General features: G+C 40.4%; 1 long non-coding RNA gene across 2 annotated transcripts in view; it reads left to right on the plus strand.

Moving 5' to 3' along the window:
• LOC135301217 (uncharacterized) overlaps positions 1–23,726 on the plus strand; it is a 71,766-nt gene that overhangs the window by 45,909 nt on the left and 2,131 nt on the right. The window contains exons 1-2 of one of the 2 annotated variants that reach the window (XR_010362948.1): positions 23,090–23,177; positions 23,264–23,315. This is a non-coding gene — a long non-coding RNA (uncharacterized LOC135301217). Of the gene's footprint in view, positions 1–23,089; positions 23,178–23,263; positions 23,316–23,726 lie in introns of those variants that run through there. The other variant, XR_010362949.1, reaches the window with a different exon arrangement.

The raw sequence follows: 23,726 nt of genomic DNA on the forward strand, positions 1-23,726 counted from the left end.
TTCTCCCTGTAAAAGTATTCCGATAATTTTTTTCCCCTCTGCTTTTCTTGTTGAAATTCTCTCTAATGAAACCTTAGAAGAAACACATTTGTTTGAGAACAGATGTAGCAGAACCAGCTTCCCTGTCTCCCCAAATCCCTGAAATTGGGGAAATAAATATTTTATAATGATGTATGAGTTATTTAGGTGCTTTAAGAAGCACTGCCTTCATACAATATCGCTTTCTAGAATTCCCTTGTTCTCTCATTTCCACCCCCTGCCATCCCATACCTTCTCTTTTCCAGCCTGTTTATTTTAGAGTGCAAAGCTACTTAGAATTATTTATTTTTGGATCAGCTACTGATTCACTTAGTGACTAACTCATTTCATCACTCGATGCCTCACTTTACCTATACATTAAGAAGGATTAATAGTACCTGCTTTTCAGGGCTGTTAGCAGTCTAAATTAATTCATGCTTATAATGTTTATAAAGAGATTTGAGATCCTTGGTTACTGGAGGCTAGGGAGCTGCAAAGTATCTTATTTTTACTTAATAGTGAGGGGGTTTTGTGCAACTTTGCATTATAAAAGTACAAGAAACCTTGCAATTAGTTGGAGAGGCTTTTATTCCCAGGGCTTAGCTTATATTCCAGTTAAGATAGAAGCATTTTGTCTGCATATTTCTTCCCCTGATGTTTTAATGAGAGTTAATATCCTTATCTCCCTTACTGAGAAATGTTGGACGGTGCAAAATGGGGCAATAAACATAACAGGGTGGGTAGCAGGGCTGTGCAGTGCTGTTTGAAGCTCTTAAAGAAGTGAATGTGCTCTTCTTCAGACTGCATTTTGGTGTTATTACTGCAAAATATGCAGCCAGAAAGAAAAATTTAAACTTAATATTAGCAGTTATGACTAGTTATAAATTAGTTATAAATTGCATTCACTGAAAATATTTTTTTGGCATTGTGGAAGGTTGGGGTGAGTCTATCCAGAAAGGGAAAGGACTCCTGCAGAGCCGGAGAAGGCATGAGGGGTGTGTCTCTGAATGAAGCCTGAAATTAGTTTGCAATTATTTCACATTTACTGAGTAATCCACCAAATGATAGTGCCAGTGACCACATCTGCTACTGATCCCACATTGCCATGCAAGTATTGCTTAAGGAAGTGGCATATTTGGACTTGAGTAGCAGTGTGTAGACAGCTCATCAGTTTGGTTGCAGTAAAAACAGCTCCACTGAAATTAATGGAGATTCCTTATTCTGTTGCCTCTTCTCCCATGAATGCAATTTTTAGGTCAGAGTGATAAACCAGTTGCTGGCAGCAACAGGGCACCACTGATGGTGGTCACAGTCTGGCTGCCCTCAGACTGTCCATGAGAATGGTGGGAATTTCTTCCACAGCACTATGACCAGCTGAGGGTCTCTCCTGCTGGGAGAATTAGTGAGATTTGTGATTGTGTGCCTCCAGCATCACAAAACACAGATAGGCTAGAATACAGCCCAAAACAAGGCCTCTCTTTGACAAGATCTTTATTTTCTGGACTTAGCTTGTGAGATGTTGCCCTTTCTTCCATCTTGGCAGGCTGCAATAATTACCCAGATGACATATATAGGGAGGCCACGAATTATTAACAATTAACTCAGCTCTGGAGTCACTGCCAAAGATTTGTTGGTTCTTAGAGGAAGTCTAAGTGAGTAAACCATGCTGAGTGACAATAGCTCTGCTTCCCAGCCAGACTGAACAGCTCGTAATGTAACCCAAACGTTTCCTCTTTCCAAGCTTGCTTATAAAAGAGCAGACAAGGAAAGGGCAGAAAGGACATTTAGAAGAACATAAGACTGGAAAAACAACCACTGATGTAATGTACTTTCTAAACTAAACATAAGGCATGCACTATTGCAGCTATTTGAATAACGATTAAAAGGAAAACCAAAACAAAGATATTTTGGTCTGCTTAGTCCTGAATACTGAAAGAAAAAGTGTGAGCAGTTCCATGGTGCATGGCTGGGAAATATTAGCCCTGAGCTTCACGTGCTCTGAATCATCTTTGTTCCTGGTAGGGAGAAAATAGGAAAAAAGAGATATTTTTTTATGAGATAGAGGGAGAAGAGATGTGCATGGGAATTGGAGCACACCAGGCAGAAGAGCAATATAAATATCATGGACCTCTGATGATCATCTTGTATGGTCCTACAAGGCCCATCTGTGATACCTTTATAGTCCAAATGTCCAATGGGACAAGTTTTGGAAAGAGTGCAGAAGATGAATCAAGAGGATAACAAGCAGAGGATTTATTTACGTTTCCATTTCACAGAAGGGCAACTAAAGTATGAAAAGCTCAAAGCCTCTTTGCTGCCTCCTCTTCTCTCCATGGTCAATCTGTCCTGCTCACTGGCACCACTTATGACAGCACGTTTCAGCAGGTGCATTGGTATTTTCAGTGTCAGGACCTATGCTACTTGCCCAAAATCTCAGAGGAAATGTGTTGGAATAATACTCAAATCTCTTAAGTCCCGCATCACTTTCTCAACCACAAAACCATCCTTCCTGTCTCTGTATAAATATAGAGCTGAGAGAAGTGATTTTATGTGCACATGCATATATCCAGAGTACCTTATAAGGAGTACAGGCACACTAAGATGAAAATTGCATTAGAAATAATTCAGGAAGTAATTTTGTTTGTATTTCTCTTGTTTGTCCTCCAAATTTCTCCTATTTCAGAAATCACAACAGCACTTGCTTATGTGAGGTTTCTGATTGCTTTTTGTGGAATGAAAGAAAAATCACATGAATTTCAGCTGGAGCAAAGCCATAGGATTTGATTTCATAATGCAAATCATTACAACTCTGATGCATCTGGTATGAGTCACTGGTATATTTCACTGAATTTCTTTGTATCCAAAGTAAATCCTTTTCCCTGGGAGGCTCCAAAGTAGAAACAATGAGAAACTGGTTCTCCTTCTGCCCTGAGAACTCAGGTTCAATATGAACAATAACAACTTTGATAAAGTTACCAAGCAGATTTTGCCCAGAGCCGAGAGAGCACTTTCATTTAAACTGGCCCACAGCTGATCTATGTTTTCAAAGGACATTTAGTAGGGGTCCTGATGGAATTAATAGATGACAAGTTCAAAGCACACAGAAGGAAGAGGTTCCTCTTCTCCTGTGAAATGTCTGGGTAAGAATAATTTCCCATGGATTAGATCAGAAATTGCACAAATCTGTGAAAGAAAAGATCATCTAGGGCTGTGGATTGCAAAGATACATTTCTGGCTCAAGACCTCCCTGAGCCACCAGTTCCTGGGATGAGGGAAAGAAAACTACACAGTGAACTCCAAGATGTTAAAAGGTGGGCTTCTCAGAAATGCTCAGACTTGGGCTATCCTTCCACTAAGTTAATAAATGCTGATACCAGTGAAAATAAAGAGATGCCTGTGGACAGGGTGGGCTGTTCCATCATCTAAAAGACAGGCAATGCATTTAATCTGGTTGGGTAGGCTCAGCTTTTGTTCAGTGGGGAGATAGAGGCACCTCTGGAGATTGATTCATCCCGTCCTAAGGCAGGAGTCCAAGATAAGTGGGGTCAATCACCCACTGTCTCACTTCATGACTTTAATAGAAATCAGAGTAAATAATTTATTTGGGATGTCTGGGGCAGGGTTCAGTTAGAGACTGGAATTTTGGAAGTCTCCATGTGAGGTAGACACTTTTTTGTCTCTTAGGAGGGAATGGAGATGTAGTAAAGACAGCCTGTGGAGCCTGTGTTTCATTTTACTCTGCAGACAGCTCAGCTGCATCCTCCAGACTGCAGCTCAGTGGGTGTTTAGTGCTGTCTGAGCTATCCTAGTGGATCTGTCCTCACCACCAGCAGACATCCTGGTGGCAGGTACCATGTCACACTCTTTTTAATTCAGATGCCCTTTAACAGAGAGCCTTGTACTCTTTGAAATGCCCTGTGGCATTTTCCTAAAGGTTTTTGAGCACCTCTCCAGAAGGGCTTTTTACTTCCCATAGTTTGTGTCATTTCTACTACATATAGAAGTAGTTTGGGTAGCCCACAACCTACAAAATTATAGTTGACACCTATGTGAGCAACTGAACTAGACATAATTCACAAATAAACATCTACACACAGACATGTAAATTTGGGTGCCAGTCTGGAGCTGAATCCCAATTTTATCTTGTAGATGACCAAATCAAGGTAAGATGAGTTCGGCCAAAAAATTGTTTTGAAAAATTCCACCTTAAGAACAGGGAATATTCAACAGCTTTTAGGAGTACTCAGCATGCTCAATAAAGAACTCTTCCTTTTTGTCTCTTCTCTCCAGCATTTCTTCCTCCAAAATCCTTGCTGGGAAGCAGGTGTAGAGCTCCAGCTACTGAATAGGAGCCACTTGTTCTCAAAGGGCCCCTGAAGAATTAGTAATAAATGTCTCACACCTACAAGTAATAGTTTCTCATTTTAGAAACACACAAACCACAGAAGTCTTTCCTTTTCAGAATTTAGCATTTCATATTGGTGGAAAATTAAAAGAAAGTTTGTTAAATTTGTAACACGATAAAAAAAAGCCATCTGCTACTTTAACTAGCTTTCATTCCAGTAAACAGAAAGTGTCTTTTAATCACCAGTTGGCCATTAGTTTGACAGAGCTTCCTCATCACAAACCACAAGTCAGTCTTACATGTGCAAGCAATTTTGATTTTTCTCAGGGAGAAAAGTATGCCCTCTCTTTCCAAATATCTCTGACAGTTAGGATGGTTTAGCTCAAAGCTTCTCAGTTAGGGCACGTTGACATAGATGGGCACAAATGGACGAAGCTCATTTTGCCTGCACTCTGAGCTGGCTGGATATGGGCCAGCCCTGAACTGGAAATCATGTTAGGATGGAGCTTTGCCCAGGCTAATAAGATCTGTTGAAGGCAAATGCTGAGAAGCAAGACATATTGGATATTAGGAAGGAACTCTTTACTGTAAGGGTGGTGAGGCACTGGAACAAGTTGTCCAGAGAAACAGTGGATGTCTCATCCCTGGAAATGTTCAAGGCCAGGTTGGATGAAGCTCTGTGCAACCTGATCTAGTGGAAGGTGTCCCTGCCCACAGCAGAGGGGCTGGAACTAGATGATCTCTAAGGTTTCTTCCAACCTAAACACTGATACTGTGATTCTGTGTTTCTATGGGAATAATTTTTCACTACAGGTCAATTTTTAATAATGGAACTAATTCAGGGACTGAGGGATAGCATGAAAGATTGCACACACGGGGTCTTTTGTCTCTCCAAATGTTGACCTAATCAAAACAAAGGCTTGAAATAAAGAGGTCCCTTTGATGGCTGTTATGGTCCTGAGGTCACAGTTAAGTAGCAGAACATCAACAGTTAATAGGGCAGAACCTGGCTCTTCCTAAGCTGGTGTGAATTGATAGCAAAGCCTGGGATGTCAAACACATGACACTGATGTGGAGCCAGCACGAGTGAGAGTAGAATCAAACCCCTTGTGAGTTATCATTGCTCCAAATTTCTCTGATTTCTGGCAGGTTTATGGCAAGGCCTTTAGAATATTTAAACTTTGCATTTTTGTGTGTGTGTGTTTAACGTCCTGTCTCTGTGAATGCTGCATAACCACAGTGTGCTCCCCAGGGCATCCCTCCTACATACACACAAAGTTCTGCTTAATGTTTCACTTGGATTTATTTGAATCCTTTATTATTGCAGCACTGAATGAATACTTGCATTAAAACTACTTGCCCCAGTAATTTCACCAAAAGTTTTTTTTTAATTTTCAAATTGCTTTGTCACATGGAGGTCACATTGATGCTGTACTTACAATTCATTGCTGCAGAGATTCTGAAAAATTAAAATTTTTTCTGCCCACAAGATCTTTATTGGTCTAATTGAACCCAAGAAAACCAAATATTGTCATACATAAGACTCAAAAATTTAGGCAAAGCTTGTATTGATTATATTTGTTTAGGAAAAAAAAATTGAAATACCTCTTCTGATGAACCAGTTTTATACATGGAAATGGAGAGTTTTTCTGAATCAGAAGATTTGAAGCACTTCAGTAGTTCTCAGCAGCTCATGGAATAGTTTCCCCCAGCTTTCCACGGAAAATATACTTACAGCAATTCTCAGGCTGAGAATTATTTTGTGAAGTCCATATAGAATGAAAAATTTATGGAATTTGAGTTGGAGATGACCTTAAAGCCCATCTTGTTCCAACCCTCTTTTATGGGCAGGGACACCTTCCACTGTCCCCGGGTGCTCCGAGCCCTGTCCAGCCTTGGACACTTCCAGGGATGGGGCAGTCACAGCTTCTCTGGGCACCCTGTGCCAGGGCTTCACCACCCTCACAGGGAAGAATTTCTTTCTAATATCTGATCTAAACATGCCCTCTGTCAGTTTAAGACACTGCCCTTGGTTTCCTTTGTAAAAAGTTCCTCTCCAGGGATATAAAATTTTATTTTATATTTTAATAGATTTTAAATTAATGATTTTTAATATATTTTCATTAATAAAATTTAAACATTTTTAGCTATTCTGTGTAGATAAGACCTATGTAGGGATGAGGCATGGAATTCTTCTGGATCTCCGAGTGCTCCTGTATCCTGCTATGATACTGGCAGTTTCCATCAGTACTGACACAAATTTTGGCAAGCCAAACCATTTTCTACATCTGAGAGACATCAGTTTGGCTCGTTGGTCCTGCCATGGAGCCTCTTTCCCCATTACAGGTAGCACAAGACTGTGGTTTCTCCACTGCCATGAGACAGGAGCATACATGGGTGATGGAGCTGTTGTCCAACCACATCTGGGGTTTTGGGTCTTGTGGAAGGAAAGTGAGAGGATGGAGAACTGCAAAGCAGCCTGGGAGTTTATAAATGAAATCAGCAAGTGTGAAAGGTTTCAATTAGCAGGCTGGGTTTATCTTGTGTGTTATTTTGTCCCTGTTATTGGCTTTTTAAAAAGTATGAATAAAAAATCCCAAAAAAACCAGAAAGCAAACCAGAAATTATTTCATTTCACTGACAAGGAAATATTGACCTGCTATATTAAATTGAAGCAGGGGAAACAAGGGAAAAGCAATAGTAGCCCAAAGATATAACATTTCTACAAAACCTGTGAAAAGAGTTTGACAAATCAACTCTCTCATTGAGACATTAACCTAAAGAGAAAAACATTGTTCTAAACTCAGCTATGACATTAGGCACTGGAGAACAAATCTAAGTAGTAGAAAACCTGGCTAACATGCTGTTTAGCTTTCAGTTTTAGCTAGGAATTGAGGTGTTGTCAGCCCAAAGAGAATACATAGATAGCAGTGTCTTTTAATCACTTTTTAGAACTTGATTTCATTCACTTTTGTAGAGCAAAATAATAGTTGTGTCTTGATTGCTTGATGCTACCACAAGGACAAAAATATCAAGTCATAATTTAGGGAGAACTCCTCTCCCCAAGTTGAGGTTTAGGGCATATTTGATGTCCAGACCCTCTATAATCAACGGGGAGCACAAGCACTTCCCCAGGATGATTGTCCCATCCTAAATGAAGTGGCTGGAAGAGTGAAGCTGATAAAATTTCAGGGTGCTGTGTTCTCTGCTGAGTGTAACAATCCTGTGTTTCTGGCTTATCCTAGAAAGAAGCAACTGATAATTAACCACATGGTGGTTAATTCCAGACCAATGAATATGGCAGATTCTTCCCATGGCATTGCAAGCACCTCTGGCACATGTGACCTGAACTGTCCACCACCCCTGTCCCCTGTGTCACCACAGTAGGTGGGACAGATAAATAAACCACCGATGTAAACTGGGTTTTTTTTTTTTTTTTGTTTAGAGCTGGGCAGAGTCCCAGCAGCCTGGGAAGAAAAGGGCTGCTCTTGTCCAGCCTGGTCAACAAAAAGTTCCCAGGGAGAGCTTTCACTTGTAGGCAGAGGGAGCCTGAAGTGCATTTGGAAAAAGAGCTTATCCACTGCAATCTCCAGGTCTCCACTCAGCCAGTCGCTGGATTTCCCAGCTGCTCTACTAAAAATAAATTGATGAAAATGAAAACTTTCTCTTGGCAGGGATTTTGACAAGTGTCTAATGTAGACCTGTGCTGATGCAGTCAATGAGTAATAATATCAGCATAGCCAGCTATGGGAGAGGTTTATATTTTTCCTTCTTCTTTTTCCTTAAGAAGGGGGAGGGCCACACTGCAGGACATTATTTACAGTACAACATGATTCAGTTGCCAGAGGGGGAAAAGAAGCCAGCTCATTGTTCAAGGACTATGCATGGATTGAACATTAAGAAGTAAATTTCCCTGCCTGAAAAATGTAACCCCTACTCTCTCCCTTTGGCACAGCTTCACCTGGGAATTTTACACCTGAAATTTGGTCTCCAAAGGAAGACCAAAATCTCTGCTCAGGTCAGACACAAATGAAGGCCATCTTTGTTGCACCCTAAAGAAGGAATTTTGCTGCCTTATGGAGTAGGATTTTCTATTAATTTTTAAAGAGAGAATTTGTTACCGTTGTAAAGAAGGCTGCAAAAGGTACAGCTGGTTTACACCAGCTCAGGATCTCACAGATTTGCCTCTGAAGTCCCTTTAACTGATTTTTCAAGGTGTCTGGTGTAAACCCAAAAAACACCAGCTGCAGCTCCAGTGGGGATGGGATGAGCTGAATCTCATGAATTGTACCTTGAGTGACAACTATTGATGTGCACAGTTCAAGAGAAAGGGGTAGTCATCCATTACAAGGCAAGAAGTTACAAATATAAAATAATAAATACAAACCATACCCTAAAAGCCTTGAAAAATATTTCTCAAGCCTCGTGGCTCTCTTGTGAGAACAAACATCAGCACATGCTGAGGGCAGACAAAATGAGATATCTTCTGTAATTCTGAAAACCTTCTGGAGGATGAGGAAAAGTCTTAGAAAACTTTTGCTACGCAGCTTTCAAAAACAAATGATGACTTATTTGTGGCATACTTTGTACAAACTCACATAATAGCTGAGTAATTATTGGAAGATTATTTTTTTCCCCATCAGTTTAGAGACACTGTTAAACCTGCCAAAATGAATGAAGCATCATATGGAAATCATAGAATAATGGAGTGGTGTGGGTTGGAAGGGACCTTAATCATCATCTAGTTCCAACATCTATGATAAACTTAGTGTCTCTCCTCTGGACTCATTCCATATTCCCATGTCTTTCCTGTGTCGGGGGCCCCAGGGCTGGATGCAGTTCTCCTGGTGAGGTCTCATAAGAGTAGATTAATGGAGGACACTAGAGAAGAGTAGCTGATAGATTGCTGAAGAACACCTTGCTGATTGTGGTTGCAAATTCCCAGAAAGTGCTGATAAAATATCCATCTAGGAATATCCAGGCATTGCAGTAATAATACACTAGGAATTCCAGGTCCTACTTACTGAATATTTGCAAAAAAAAAAAAAAAAAAAAGCTTGTGAAGCCATTACTCACTGTTTACACAGTCATTAATGAACATTCACAGATTTATTTTTCTCTGAGTTTCTTTCTCTAACTAAATTACAAGTGCAAAAACAAGATTGTGGTCATATCATGTTTAAACAGGCAAAGTTTCAAACATGAAGCCACATCTATTATTCAGCACAATCTTCTAAAAACATTAAAAGATGCCTTTTTGAACTTTGTGGTTATTTTTGTTAAGAGACAAAGCCTCTTCAGGTTGGATTTTATTTTGAAGCCAGGGTGTGTGTAGCAATTACAATGCTTTGTGTATGGTGCAGTGCTACTCCCTGCTAATCTAAAAGGATTCCTTCTCTCCTTCTCTCCCATATTTTTTTTCCCATTCCTACAATCCCTGGGCACCATCAGACAATCATGGAATCATTTAGGTTGGAAAAGACCTCTAAGATCATCGAGTCCAACTGCTGATTTTATTAACCCATCTCCTTCACATGCTGGAACACACTGAACTCTTTGCTGAGACACTGCTCTTTTGTAACCTGGCAAAAACCAGCCCAGTTCTGTTGCTGTGCTGTTTTTTCTGCCAGTTCAGAGCTGATCTGGTTCAGAAAGGGGCCTGAGGTGCCCTGGGAGCTGATGGCAGTGGTGGAGGGATGTAGGTAAAAGTGGAGGAATAGGAAGGAAGGAAGGAGTGAGACCACCCCAGCTGCAGTACTTAAATGAATTCATCTGTATTATCTACCTGCATCCTGTGTGCAGTCAGCCTTCTCTGCACTCATGGCAAAAATTAATAAAAGCAAAGATGCACTTAGAGTGAGGGTTGAGAGGTTACACTGTTTGCATCCTCAGGCATTTAAAAACTTTCGTAAATCTGGCTGGATTCGATTAACTTTAATTTTAGACTCATGTTCAACCCTAAGCAGGAGTGTAGTCTCCCAGAGTCCAGTGAATCACTAATCTGCTTCCATTTTAATGCACACTTATGTTATTTGCACAGAATGGAGAGAGGAAAGAACCTGATAAAAAATTAATAAACACAGATTAGCTGTGTGCACCAATTCTTTTCTGTGCTGTGTCAGCAACCTTGCATCACTGTCTTCCTATCCATTATCAAACAAGGTTTTCTCTTCACTACGAGAGAGATGTGAATTCAGAGGTGAATCTTGAAGTTTGGTAAAATCCTGGGAAGTGTCTTTAGGGAATTCAAAGTTAATTCAAAGTTTTATAAATAATTATTTTTCTAGAACTATCCCAAATAGATGTAAAATTAAGAAAGTCAGTTTCCTTATCTGCAAGGACAAGAGTTCAGCTGATGGGAATCTGAGCTGAAAATATTGCAAGAGTGAAGCACTTGGAATAGGAAGTCAGGGTTATTGTACTACAGGGGATTCAAAATAATTTTTTTTTCTGTTTTGCATTGGTAAGAAAAAGAAAAAAACATCTGCATGGCCAAATTTCTGAAATGATGTGTAGGATAAGTGGAATTGACAATTTCATTTTTACTTCATTGATTTGACTTGTCTGTTTTGATTTATAATCCAATTCTGGACTAAAATAGAAATGTTTTGAATATGGCAACAACACGGAAGACAAGAATTTTTTTCTCGTAAATCATAAATATATTTAGATTTTATCACAATTAATTTAAAAAAAATATACTGATGAGATGAAATCACTATTTTCTGAAAGAATGAAGTTAATAATCCCAATGGAAACATTTGGCTTGAATTATCTCTGACTTGCATTTATCTAATTTAGGGATGGTGCCACAAAGCCACCTGGGATAAAACCTTGAATCTGAGCGGGGGGGGGGATGTATAGTGAAGGGATCTCTTAATTGTACCTGATGGTATCGATTGGCTTTTAGTCTTCCAGGAGTGGAAGTAGAAATCTTGTTCCAGCTGCTATTTCTTGCCTCGATTTCCAAATTTATGGCTTTTTCACCATCCCATACCTTTCTACAATCTTTCTGTTTGCTTTAAAACATCTCAGTGCTCCTCCAATCTTATTGCTGTGAAAGAGAGGAGGAAGAAATAGCTGCAGTTTCTAAGGATCCCCTCACCTTGTTTTCATGAACATATATATTTTCCTTTATTTTTCTAAATATGTCCTGTGTTTTAGAAGGAATATTGAGTAGGTATCTTGGTTTTGGGGAAAGGCAGTGGCCAGAGGTCTGCCTGAACATAAATCTAAGTTGAGGAGGTGACCTTATTAAGTTGGGATCAAGAAGAACATGGATCTGAAGGAGCTGTTCACCCTGAGGAAGAGAAGGTTACAGGGAGACCTCAGAGAATCTTCCAGCACCTAAAGGGGATCTACAAGAGAGGTGGAGAGGAACTTTGGAGAAGGGCATGGATTGATAGGACAAGGGGGAATGCCTTCAGACTAAAAGAGGGTGAGTTTAGATCAGATATTAGGAATAAATACTTTACTCTGTGTGGGGTGAGGTTGCCCAGAGAAGCTGTGGCTGCCCCATCCCTGGAAGTGTCCAAGGCCAGGTTGGATGGGGTTTGAGCAACCTGGGATAGTGGAAAATATCCCTGGCCATGGCAGAGGGATGGAAATTGGATGATTTTTAAGTTCTTTTCCAACCCAAAACATTTTGTGATTCTGTGATCCTATCATTGCTCATTTGTTTGACCGAGCCACACCTGGAATACTGACACCAGGCTTATGATCTCACAACGCTGTTGGGCTATTTTCAACCAAAAATTCATTGCAAAGCTCACAAAACAACAGGGATACATTTTTGGAGATTTATTTCATCTGGGGAGAAAATCTCCTTGCAGTGCCTTGTTCAGTGCTGATTTTCCAGACTTACCATGAGACAGTCATCAGGTGGGTTAGTGAGACCTTACTGCATGAGATTTGCCAGCTAAAAAACATCCTGTGGAAGGATATGCTGTTGGTATCTGTCTTACAATCTCGGTGGGATTCAGGTGCCTGTCTGTGTGCTTGCACAAAGCTCTGATTTTGGGTACAGCTTCACAGAGCCATGTGCCACATGAAGCACCTGGGGCGGCCCTCTCTTCCTCTGCTGATGTCAAATAATTCAGTTTCCACTTCCTCTGGATGTGCAAACCCACAGTGACATTCCTTGCAAACAAGGTCTGAAAGAGCAAATATTTCCAGATATGTTAGCACAGCACCATCTTGTTGCTGCCAAATTGTCACAAAATCATGAATTTTGGATGAAAAGCTGTATCTGCCTAAAGAAAGCTCAAAGAGACACCTAAACTACAGTTTAGGAGGGAGGCTTTTGGAAATTACACTTGCAGACAATTAAAGGTTGCATTGTTTAGCTAGAGTTAAAAACCATCGCTATGAACAAGGCATTGGCCCATCCTTGACTATGTCAATTTTTAATTCCATTAGTGGTATAAGTGACAGTTTCTTTATTTGCTTCTTCTCTCAATACATAGCAATGAAAACATCAAATCACCACCAAACTCAAAGTTACTGATAAGCTTCTTTCCCTGTTCTTTGGCAAAAAAAATCCTCATTCTAGCCTCAGAGAGCCAGTAAACATCCTGACAATCTCCTGAAATGACACATAGACTGCTATTATGAATATCTGATTGTCTGAGAAAGGTTTAATGAGGTGTAAGGTGAAATTACACAAGCCAAATTAAAGATTCTGCATCAGCCCTTCTGTACCTGACTGGGTGGAAAAAGAATGAAATGCCATGTTTGGTTTCCTCTGACTTGTTCTCTAGGATTAGAAGTTGGTATTACATCCCTCAAAGTTGAGCATCATCTTAAGCTCCTTGACCAGACATGGGAAGTTTGCAAAAAGAAACGTGCATGTCAAAGCCAGCCTGTGTCCTCCAGTTCCAGCCTTCTGCCTGCCCTTGTGCAGCTCAGTCATGCTAATACTGATGCATGGGGAGCCTGAAACAATGCAGGTTTGAACACATGGATGTTATTTGTTGTTTTTTAAATCTCACTCATTGTTCATTAAGTAGTACTCTTGTCCTTCTTCCCATCTCTGGAGTGAATTGAAGAGCTGGGACCAAAGTGGGAGTGAGTCACAAGTGAAAGCATTTATTTAACTTTAACCCCTGATGTAGGAATAGTAGTTTTAACTGCCTGAGCTATGTGAAATTAATTCCTCAGTAAGTGAAGTAGAGCTAATTGCACAGGGATTGACAGTAGAGAGCTTGACAAGGGCTCTGTGCATACACAACATTCTGTGATGACCAAAACTTCCTCATTAGTCCTACAAGCTTCCCCCATTTACCTCCTGTTCCGCTTTCAGACTACAAACTCTTGAGTTTTAGGACAGTGTTAAAGGATTACTGCCTTCAGCTGGGTGCTGAAATGAATCCAGTGGTGTTTAGGTGGCAGCTGCCTGACATGATCTGTACGTGGGTTCAAGTGCTCTCTTGACTCTCAGTGACAGTTAAATGTCCAAACGACTTTTTAAAAATCCATTAGTGCCTAGTGGCACATTTAATTGTCTGGTTACCTCAATAAATCTCTGTGTAAATTAGAGGAAAATGATAATCAAATTCCTTAACATTTGCAAAGTGCTTTATGACCGATAGGTGTATCAACTATTATTAGCCCAAAGGCAGAGCTGCTCTTATCACTGCCGCCAATATCTAGGCTCGTTTTACTTGGCAGGATTTAAACCTAACGGTTCTTATCATAAAAAGAGAAAGAAAGTGTCATCAGAACTGATTGAACTACATATTGGCTACGTTGTGTTGTAATGGCTGTCAAAGATAAACACAGGGGTGTCTTATCTTGCTTCCTAATCGTCTTCAGGTGTAATGTTGTCATTCATTTTGTTAACTCTCTCTTTGTATTTAAACCCCGGGGAGACCACAAACTGAAAAATACGCATTCGGTCTATTTCTGCTTCCTATTGGTCTGTTTGTGGGAATAATCGTTTTAAACTCAGCGACCACAAATGAGTTTATGTTTATACAAAACTTCCTGAGAAAGCACAGGGGGGACCTGCCACCCTTCACTGGTGAGTTGACAAGGTCTGCTCGCCCTGTTTTAGATGTGGTCTTGCAGAAGCATGAGCTGCCCTTGCCTCTCCCAGATCTCTGCAGGTTTATGGGAGCTTGTCCTGTAGATTTTCCTAATTTCAATCTCCCTTGGCACTCAAATAAGGTGTTCCCTGCATCTTCCTTGTGTAGATAAGGAGAGACTCTGGTTGTTACAGAGGCAAGGTGTCCTCTAATCCATCAGCAGGAAGTGAAGGAGAAGGAGCTATTCCAGCTCTGCTACATCTGTGATCACTAGCTCCAAGGAACTAGCTGGGCCTGTACAGAGAGCAGCAGAATTGATGTGTTAGACATAGAGCAAAGAATGAATTCCCCCTTCTCCTAGAGCAAATTAATTGATTTTTAAAATGTTTCTTCTCCCCCTCAGCACTGCTGCTTCTGGATAATTTCTAACCTTGTCCTAACAGTACAAAAAAACCTCACAGTTAGTTTTACCCTAATAATAACTCCATGAAGGAAAGAAGTAATCTTAGTTTTCTCAGTTTAGAAATAGAGGACTGAGACTCAAGAAGGAGGTTGTGTCTTATCTATTTATATGCACTTGGGCATTTGGTCTAAGCCAGTTGTCTGGTCTCCCTCTGTAGCTGATGGAGGAAGGTTGGCAATTCCAGATTCAAATATCCCATTTCTTCTTAGCCATTTAATTTTGCAGTGGAAGAGTTGGCCTATGCCTAATCCCTATTGGGATCCTGAGCTAGGTGGAGAAGGACTTTGGTCTTCTGACTGTGTGGGTGTTCTCAGAGTTTGCCTAAAATATTCTAATGGGATCACAGCCCTCACAAAATGCTGTTTTAGCTACTTTGCTTTGCAAACCCAGCCAGTGGTGTCTGATCTCCCCTGCTTAATAGCCCACTGGTTTGAACAGTCATTTAGGAAGTGAAATCTCACAGTTCAGCCCTGAGAGAGCCTGGCTTTATCCCTCCTTGAAGCATGACCTAGATACCTTACTGCTCTGCTGAGGAGAGATGTGCTACCACATCAATCACAAGCAAATTTGAGAGTGGTGGCAGAGGCCTTGGGGTAAAAGGACCAAGATGGGACTCTCCTGAATTTGTATTGACAGAAGAAAGAAGCTGCATGTCTCCAAGACTGTGACTCCTCCCAGGCAGAGGAGACAGGTATCATGGAGAAAAAAGGTCACTGGAGGAATTTTTTAACACCCAGGGTTTTCTCAGCCACTTCTGCTGCCCTGTACAGCTTGAAGAACCACCGAGTCTCCGAGAGCTTTCAGGATGATTAATATAGTAAGGTTCCAACAACCTGATTCCTTGGGTTATTTTCTTTCCCCTCCCTCATCTAAATAAAAAAAAAGAACACAAAAACCCCAAACAAACAAAACAAAAAAACCCCTCAGTTTATTTGCCAGTCATCTGTAGATGGTTAAAAAAATTATTGGAATCTCCCACAGTACAGATAAGAGCTTTTCAGCCCTTCCTAAATGGTCATCAACTATCTCTCACTGAACTGGATTAGGCAATTTCTGTGACTTTGCAACACGTACCCTTAGACAAGAGGTTTGGAATCTTTCTAGGAAATTCAATTTCAATTTCTGATTGCACAGATTGAAGGAAAGACAAGAGGAAAAGTTAAGTAAAGAGGAGAAACAGAGAAGGGAGAGAGGAAGAGGACAGGAGAAGAAAGAAGAAAAAGGAAAAAAGAAGAGAAGAGAAGAGAAGAGAAGAGAAGAGAAGAGAAGAGAAGAGAAGAGAAGAGAAGAGAAGAGAAGAGAAGAGAAGAGAAGAGAAGAGAAGAGAAGAGAAGAGAAGAGAAGATACAAAAGAAATTAAAGAAAGGAAAAATAAAATAAAGAAGAAAAAGAAAAGAAATCTTAAGCTATTAAACAGAAGGTCATATAAAGAAAAGAATTGTAACTGGACTGATAACCGTGTCCCTTAAATTAATACTGAATAATTGGAAATGATAATTTGCAAGTGACATTTCCTGCATGGTTAACCATGGTATAGGCTTTATTGTCATATTGTTAGAAATGAATAAGTTGCTGCACAACTGCTAATAGCATTTGTAGCTATTGAAGATAAGGCAACAGTAAGGGGTAATCAAACCACATTCTACCAAGTATAAAATGACTATGTAAAATGACATCTGTAAATCAAAGCTTAATTAGACTGGTGTAATTCACAATAACTGGCCAGCCTGTTTTCCTGAGGTGAGCTGATGGCACAGTCAGATGGGATGCCCTGGATGTAGCCAGGGTACAAGGCTGCTGCTGTCCCCAAGGAAAGGCTTCTGGCACCTTCACACTTGCTGGGTAATTGCTCTCTTACCCTGGTTTCTGCCCATTAAAGAAACTTGTCTGAGAAAAAATGAAAGTAACTTAGGCCAAGCCAGAATATTTTGGAAGAGTTCCTTGCTATAGATCAGGATGTCCCTCTGATCTGGAGGTCTGTGCACGAAATGTGGGAATGCTGTTTTGGGTTGAGTGCAGTAGGTGTGGCGGGGGCATGGAAGGGAAGCACTGGAAGGATTGGAGGTGTGGGGGAAATGCCTGATGGTATAAGAAATGAAGAACTCTATTTATTTAACCTGTATGAAAGAGGACTGAGAAATGCTTTGATTACACTGCATAATAGAGAAAATGCCAGGTGTGAAAGGGCAGTTTAATTTGTCAGAAAGCAGATAACAAGAATCATGGATATGAAAGCTAGATGTGTTCATCTCAGAAAGAAGGCACATATCTTTTTAACAATGAGGCTGATTAAGAAACTACAGAAAGGAATGATGGAGTCTCCATTTCCTGATGCATGCTGTTTCATTTAAATTGAGTCACCTCGAGGTAGAATTGTGCTAGTCCAACACAAGTTACAGTCTAGATACTGGCCTAACAGGATGAGATGGAACAGGAAGTCAAATCAGATGGTTTACTTTTTATTAATGTCTTTAAAATATAAGAATTAGATAACACTGTCCTGTTGTACTACAAAAGCTGGTATAAATCCATTTCCTCTCATCTCATCTCATCTCATCTCATCTCATCTCATCTCATCTCATCTCATCTCATCATCTCATCTCATCTTTCATTGCACATTACACTTTTAATCTGGGATAAAAATATATTATTCCAGTAGGCAGTCCAGGTTTGTCTCCCCTATTTTACAACTATACAACTAGGAGTGTTGTTATTATTATCACCATTAAGGCTTAAGCATATGTTTAATGTGCACTTAAACACTTTTTTCAACTTGCAGCCTTAATCATTACAGTGTAATAAGAACCAAATCATTACAGAGCAACAGATTAGTTCTCAGAGCTTCTGCACCTTAGGCAGTGATGCCATTAATTCATATCAACGAGGCAGCACTGGGCCTGGTAGGTATCTGGAAGGGAGACTTCCAGTGCAAATGTATTTTGCTTAAAATAACTTCTGTTGAGGTTACCCATGTAGCTGCTAAACGAGTGCATTGCACTGAGGAATAGGGACTGTCAGGAAGTGAAAAAGAAAATAGATGGGCAGAAAAGTAATAGGTGTAGTTGGAACTGACACAGGAAGGAGCTGGGAAGTGAATGAAGGCATGCAAGGAAGACATGGAATCATAAAATGTTTTGGGTTGGAAGGGACCCTGAAGATGATCAAGTTCCAGCCACCCCATCACGGGCAAGGATGATGATGCCCACTAGATGAAGTTGTTCAGGACCCTCAATAATCAATAATTATCAATAGTTTTCACAGCTATCCAGAAAAGCCCCTGACCATTGCCATCAGGCACAGACCAGCTGGGTTGTGACATAAAGGGTACGTCTAGGATCACAAGAATATCAGATATTAGGAAGAAACTCTTTACTGTAATGGTGGTGAGGCTCTGGCACAGGTTGCCCAGACTGCTTGTGGATTTCCCAGCTCTGGAAGCATTCAAGGCCAGGCTGGATGGGGCTCTGGGAAACCTGGTCTGGTGAAAGGAGTTGCTGTTCACGACAGGAACATTGGAACTAGATGATCTTCAAGTTTCTTTCCAACTCAAACCATTCTGTGTTCACAGTTCTACTATCAACCTAGGGAACAACTTGCTACCAGATTGCTAAATGCAGGTTTTAATAAGATTATTAAAAAACCCAAACAACATTTTGGCCTGAAGAAAACAAAAGAAAGATCTGGAATTACTTTCCTAGTACAGTATAAAGTGCAAATATTGGTCAAATCTTTGTTAAATTTGGATTTCTATGAAGTTTCCATTCTGTGCATTATAAAATGTGAATAATGGTCAAATCTTTGTTAAATTTGTATTTCTATAAAGTTTTCCTTCTGTGTAGCATTTCTGGCATCACTCATTCATTCTGCTTTACTTTCAGACTATTCTCACAATCAAGCTTTTCAGGGTTTGGTAACTTGGTATCTCTGCTTCTTTGTCAAATATGGTTGAAATTGGCCTAAATCCAGAAATTCTCTCTGTAGAACAGGTAGCAAGATGCAAGGCACAGATAATGTTATCTCATCCACTTTGTCCCCTATGGAGACTAAATTAAAAAATGATTGGCCATTCATACAGATACCAAGGATAACAATACAAACCATAATTAAAGACAGTAAAATTATTGGAAGGCATTTTAAACCTCGTACTTCAAGGCTTAAGCTCAACTCTAGCTCTCTAGCTGTTACAGAGGATTATATTATTATATTATTTCTGGGTCATATTTATTACCAAAAATAAAAAAAAAGGTTTTTTAAAAAATAAATTATTTTACTTCCTGTTCTTTTTTTTCCCTCCTAACTAGAATGATTTGACCAGAGTTTATAGTAACCAGAATTTCCCCAAATCATCAGGAGAATCTAAACTTTTTCCTTTGTGTAGCAAAAAAAATTTAACACAGAATAATTTCTTCCACCTTTCACCAAGAAGGGAAGGAAGATGGGAGCCACAAAATATTTAACTGATGTCTGCTGTGAAGCTTTTATTTCTTCTTTATGGTGTTCTCATCTTCTGATTCAGGATTTAGCTGGAGAGGGGCACCGGGATGGATGAATGGATTGAAGCCTGGCTCAGGCAGGTTATGTTTGTGTGTAGGACACCCTAGCCTGGAGACTTTTTTTTTTTTTTTTTAGTTATTACAATAACTAATACTGTATTTTAACTGACTGTAAGAGGAGTAAGGAGCTGACAGCTCAGAGGGGAGGTGATCTGAATTTCTCATCAATCTCCTGATTTTACACTCCTTGAGAGGTGAGATACTGAAATGACCACTCTATAAATGACCAGTGCAAGTATGAGTTTATGTGCCTACAAACTGAGTTTATGTGCTTGCAAACAGAGGTAAAGTCCTCCAAGGTTAGGATTAGTCTGGAAGGAAAATTCCTGCTGCTGAGGCAACATCTCTTTGTCAGTCTGCCAACATCTCCTGAGATTAAGCCTCCTGTGACAACTGTTTACTTACTTGCAAATTGCATTTGATTTAATGATTTTAGTTGGAAATAACTGTGACTGCACCAAGATGCAGGGCACCTGCCAAAGTCCTCACTCTGGAAAACTCATATACAGTGTCTAGAGCCAGAGGATGAACCAACAAATACTGGAATAGACCCTTTTTCCTTGCCATGTATCTTTCCCAGGGTTTTGTACTGAGTTTATGGGATAAATTTGTATATGAAAAGTAAGACTCACAAGTGCCTAGCACAAGGAGAATCATAATCCAAACAACAATGATATATGTATTTACACAAAAGACAGTCAAATTAACATGAATTCAGGAACATTATGTGGACATTTCTTTATCTCTTCCCTTAAAAAAAAAAACAAAAAACCAAAAATAAATTGTAAACAGCAACAACAAAAACTTAGAGGAAGAGCCAATGAATAACAAGAAGAAAACAAACCAGGAGAGGTGTTCTGCAGTCTGAGCTTTCTCCTCACCCATCCACACAGCACATTTGCCACCAAATTCTCCAAAAGAGGATTTTACATCTCTAACCATGTCTGGCAAAGACACCACCACCTCCACTCACCCCTTTCATAACAGGCCACGTGTGAACTGACTATTTACTTCACTCAGATATTTCACTTCAGTGAAAAAGTGAAGAAAAAATTGTTGCAAGAAGTTTGGATGCTGGTAGGTCAGTGGTTCATCTGTACTGTGGTGGCAATATTTCCTTCCAACTACCCTGTGTTCCTGTGCATGACAAAAATGGATGACAAAAATGATACAAACTTGTTGCAAAAGTGGCATGAAGGCCATTACATAAGAAAAACCATGTGCCAATTCTTCTGCAGGAAAATGGATATCATAGAATTACTATAAGGGTCTGAGTTGGAAGGGACCTTAAAAGTCATCCAGTTCCAACCCTTCCCATTGGAAGGGACAACTTCCACTGTCCCAGGTTGCTCCAAGCCTTGTTCAGCCTGTCCTTGAACACTTCCAAGGATGGGCAGCCACAGCTTCTCTGGGCAACCTGTGCCAGTGCTTCACCACACTGAGTAAAGTACTTCTTCTTAACATCTAATCTAAACCCACTATATGCAGTAATACACATTTCATTTCATCTGGTGCAGTTCTGCTGGTCAGAAGTACCTGCACTGAAATCAATGTTATTCTCAAAAAGGGAAGAAATAAGAAACATTTTCCTTAGCAGAGGAAAAAATTCTTTAAAAATAATTGAGCAGACAACCAGTAATCCCAGTAAATTCCATCCTTGGCATTTGTGGTGCTGTACTGATTGATCCCAGCAGAGAATTTGGCAGACACTACGACCAGATCATATTACACCAAACACTGCTCAGAGCATCTTCATGCGAAGCTGGAATATAACTGAGCAAAATTACCAAAAGGGACTGCTTGAAGCAGGGTATGACTTTGTTTGACAAAAATCAAATAGTTTTATAAAAGAGGAGTTCAGGGTGTGGTACTACAGGACTGCCAGTGACACACAACCAAATCCCTGAGCTGAGGGATGCTAGAGCCCTCTCATCAAGCTTTCTGTTACACTTTGGCCTACTGCCATTTCCAAAGTACAGGGACAATGGGGAGGCATTTTACTTCCTTATATTCTATGGGCGCAGAAGGCCTTAATCTTCACTGTTAAACTAGGACAAAAATGAAACATACAAAAAGCAAACATGAATTTTTGTTTTCTTTTGAGGGTGAAAGACAACAGGAAACCTGGTTTTGCTTCAGTTTTCAGTATTTGAAATCCAGTAGGACCTTTTGGTACAAAAGCTCAATTTGGACTGGATGGGAATCCAGTTTACTAGTTTAAGTCACTGTTGGCTAATACAGCTTGAAGCTGTTCTACAATAAAGCACAACATTCAGCTGTGTGCTTTATCACTGGGACTCATCTGACCTTTCCCAGGTAAGCTGGAATTGCTTAACACCGTGGCTACCCCAAAACTAATAGAACCTTTCAGCTTGGCTTAGGCTATCACTTCACTTCCCTGACATCAATTTCTAAAATAAAATAGAAGGCTAATTGGTAAATCAGGCAAGTACTTTTTTCCTACCCCCCTGAGATATAATGGTCAAATACATTTTCAAATCTAAACTACCAACAATACAAAGGTAGAACTTAAACACAGAAATAAAAGGGGAAGCTCACATGAGGATGAAAGTTCAACAAGAATTTTCCAGGTCAAATTTATTGGCCTTGATGGGGACAGGTATTAATGACAGCCACCACGCTTAAGGCAGAGTAGCCAGGTTTAATCAGTATGAAGTCACTGAAAATCCAGGGAAGAAATGGATATGCAGGAAACAATTTGCCTCCAGGGCTTCTGGCACCCCAAAACCATTTTTACCTCATAATATCATGCTACTGTACTGAAATAGTTTCAGAAAAATGTAGACCACATAGGCTAACTATAGTATGAATTCTTCAAAAACTGCTTGCCATGAGATGTTGAAAATGAAGATAGACACTAACAGGATGCTTAGCATATATGGGCTGGATTTTGAGATGTGTAGTGAAGTAAAGCAGGAGGAATGACAGGAGCTGAACAGCTGATCCAAGTGGTTCAAGTGCAGAGCCATACCCAGTGATTGCTCCTTAGCGGGAGGATTGTGGATGAGAAACAGCAGGTGATGTGAGTGATGGGTGTGAAGAAGGCTCCTCAAGTTGTCCGAGGAAATTCAGATTAAAAAAAGGTGAAGGAGTGGTGCAACTAGTTAGACTCATAAATTCTAATCTCTGCTGAATGCCCCAAAACCAAAAATTCAGCCCCAGCTATAGAAGGTGCATCACAACCCAGACTGGAACGTGTTTCAGCAGCCAATCTGAATATGTGGACACTATCAAGAAGAGTAAAGAGGGAAGCATTAAATCCTGAGGACTTTGGTACTGCAGTCGTGACTGAGGCACCGTCCCTTACTGTTGCTTTCTGCACTAAACACAGATGAAAAATGGAGAGTTCCTGCCACAAACCACTTCTAATCTCAGAATAAGGCACAAATATCCTCTAATCACCACCCACGGCACATGAGGTGGGGAACCTTCTGTCTGTGTTAGAGAACTGCATCCCTTGGCAGCACCGACATCGCTCGCCTGCTCAATGTCCTCATCAAAGCCACCGTGCTGCAGGAAAAGAAGAAGCCAGAGGCTTTCAGGAGAATGTGTGATCACTCCCTGGCTGAGGCTGGAGCAGCTCTGCGGGAGCAGTCCTTGGGCACAATCCCTAGGAGTGCTCCACGTGAAGCTTCCTCCAGAGCTTGGCCAGCATGCAGGAATCTGATGTTTAGAAAGCCATTTTCCTGTCCGTATAAACAATCCAACCACAATAGCCCAATTCCTGGCTCCGAGGCCTCATTTAAATGTTGGTCAGTCGAGGCCCACAATTAACATTTAATTAGTAAACTCCTTACAAAGGCAGGAAGTCTCAGACTTTCCCTTCATTCTCTTTTAGGCCTCTGAAGGGAAGGACCAGGCCCGTCTTTGGCTTTTGACTCCGCAGACGGGTGGGTTTTTTTTTGTTCCCTCTCCCAATTTCCCTTTGCTTGCAGAACAGTTGCTTTCCCTGAAGCAGACAGGCATGACCTGAATACATTGAATGTTTGGCTGGAAATAATCTACTTAACATAAATATTTCCATCTAAATTTTACCCTGGATGGCTTCCTTAGTGTTCCCAGAGGACTGAAGGAAAAGTGTTTTTTCAGGGATGAGGTGGTGAGGAGCTTGGTCACCTGCACTCACAAGCCCTTGTGTCAGAGGAACGGCCAAAAAAATCTGATTTTGTGTGTGATGCTGAAAAGTTATGCCTATTGTCTGTGATTACCAGGAGAAAAATGACCTCTTGACAATAAGAAGGCAAAATGGTGATGGTTAAAATAAAGAGAAAGCACTAATGTGGAGGTTGGATCAGGCCGTG

Source organism: Passer domesticus, chromosome 5 (genome assembly GCF_036417665.1).
Source record: "Passer domesticus isolate bPasDom1 chromosome 5, bPasDom1.hap1, whole genome shotgun sequence".
Lineage (NCBI taxonomy): Eukaryota > Metazoa > Chordata > Aves > Passeriformes > Passeridae > Passer > Passer domesticus.